This window comes from Pteropus alecto, unplaced genomic scaffold (assembly GCF_000325575.1).
Source record: "Pteropus alecto unplaced genomic scaffold, ASM32557v1 scaffold98, whole genome shotgun sequence".
Classification (NCBI taxonomy): Eukaryota; Metazoa; Chordata; class Mammalia; order Chiroptera; family Pteropodidae; genus Pteropus; species Pteropus alecto.
In genome coordinates, this window is record NW_006443570.1 from 988,794 (window position 1) to 991,155 (window position 2,362).

General features: G+C 50.6%; 1 pseudogene; it reads right to left on the bottom strand.

Annotated features, from left to right (window-relative positions):
• Positions 1 to 1,943: 1,943 nt before the first annotated feature.
• LOC112473299 lies at positions 1,944 to 2,062 on the bottom strand (annotated as a pseudogene).
• Between the last annotated feature and the right edge of the window lie 300 nt (positions 2,063 to 2,362).

Here is a 2,362-nt window from a genome sequence, read left to right on the forward strand (position 1 = left end):
ATGAGAAAGCGCAGGGATTCCAGGCAGGAAGAAGGGGAAAGGGTGAGAGGCTTTTTCCCAGAGAGGCTTTGCCTTTCTGTTTTCTATAAGGGACACCCACCCCGGGACATATCTGGACATTGGCTGGAACTGTCACATGACCCGCTGTATGGGAAGCTGAGAAACAGAATGTTTTAGCTGCACACATTGCTCCCTTGATAAAAATCGGGGTCTTATAGCAAAGCGAAAGGGGATGTAGGAGACATGGATAAGACACCGGTATTGTCTGTGGCAGCTGGGAATGAGGCCTGATGGACCTTGTCCTTTTAGGAAGGCTCTGTGTGGGAGGCAGCAGAGGAGCTGAGTACCTGGGTTTCAGCACAAGAGCGGGTGGAGTAGCAGGCCCGAAGGGGAAACGCGGGCTCAGATGAGGTGGGCTGCCTGACTGAGCAGCCACGTCCAGAAAACCTGGCCCTGTGCATCCAGGGGCAGGTCTCTGCCTTCCACCTGCACAGCCACCCTCTCTACCCTGGAATCGACAATATCGGCGGAGACAGACACTGACCTATCATAATGGCAGGTGCCATGCTGATGGCAAGGGAGGGATAGTCTCTCGATGGCAGAACCAAGGCCCCAGAAATGCTGACAAACCAGGATGAGGGACAGAATCCAATACGGTGGGATTTCGATAACAAGTTATTAAAATAAGTCTTAAAAATAAGTTATCATCTGTGAACTTAAAACCACTCTTAAAAAGTCTGTCAATTAAAAAAAATAAGTTATTAAAAATAATAAGTTTTTAAAGGCTTACACTAAAAAATTTAAAAACACGTCCCTGCTCTTTGTTCTCCACCCCCTGAGGGAAGCGGGTGAGAATCTTTTTCCTTTGGGCTCCCCCAGAGCTATCTGGTTCTGGTCTTGAAGGGTGGCCCTTGTGGCCACTTGCTGAGCCCCTGCTGCATAATGAACTAAAGGCTTCCCTTTCCTCACTTCCTGGCCACAGAGTCTCCACTAAGCAGGACCTGGATTCATTCCTTCCATTTTACAGATGAGGAGCACTGAGGTTCAGAAAGATCTTATTCTCTGCAAAGGTTCCCCATAACATTCCTTGCTGAGGGGGCACTGAGGGCTCAGGGCAGGAGTGGACACTGCCTCCCCCTTTGAAGGAAATCTGCAGAGGTCCATCTTGCCCCCATGTGCACCATGACAGCCCGCCAACAGGACTAAGGAGTCCACGCACCTTTCTGGAGCCCCCTCCACATGCAAGGCACTCAGATGGTGTGACCACAAGCACACGTAGAGCCTGCGTGTGACCTCTTTGCGCAGGAAAAGTTAAATAACTCCCCAAGAGTTAGACACCCAGCCCTGCTGTAGTCCAATGGTTGCAATGTGGTTGGAGAAGACAGAATGCTCTGGGATTCCTGGACAAGGCTTTCCGGGAGAGCTGGGTCTTGAGAAATAGCCTGGGGTCAGTGTGGAGCAGGACCTGTCCACTGGCCGGCTCTACCCATTGGCTAAGTTATTTATCAAGGATTTATTGAGCACTCAAGAGTGGCCACCTGTGCCAGGCTCTGGGATGTGGAAATGGAGACCCTCAGCCCCTGCCCAGGGCCGGCATTTCCTGTGGGGCTCACAGAAGGGGGAATCAGTGTTCACGGCCCAAGTCAAAGGAAGACCCAAGACTCTCAGAGCATAGGGGAAAGGAAGAAAAAAAGTCTACCAGTGAAGAGTGTAAGAAGGACCGGCTGGCCAAACGTGGCACAGCAAGGGCTGAGAGGAAACCGTGATAGGACCCCATCTGCACTGGGACTCAGCCACTGTTTCACACAGGACATGACTTAGCTTCAGGAATAGACTTATTTTTGTCAGGGAGTCCAGATATATGGGAAAAACTCAGGATTTATTATCATCATTATCATTATCATTATCATTATTATCATCATTATCATTCTTATTATTTTTAATGACGACAGCGCCTAGTATTCCTAGGCGGTCTCTCATCCAAGTACTATCCAGGCCCGACCCTGCTTAGCTTCTGAGATCAGACGAGATCGAGCACGTTCAGGGTGGCATGGCCATAGACAGGCTCTACTATTTTGAAGACCAGAACCAGTCAGGGTGTCCCTGTTATTTTTGGTTTATGTTAGGGTACACAGAGTTTCACTCTGACTGCCAGTCATGACAGGCTCAGAGATATTGGCAGCAGGCCCAGGGGCCACTCTTGCTCCTGCTCCAGTGTGTTGAGGGCTGGGAGAGAGGGAAGCACAGTGGGGAGCAGGGGTCCGGATCCAGCCAGGTTACATCAGGGAAGGCTCCCCAGAGGAGGTGGCGCCTGAGCTGAAGCTTGAAGAAGGAAGAGTGGGCATAGTGTCTGCAAAGTCAC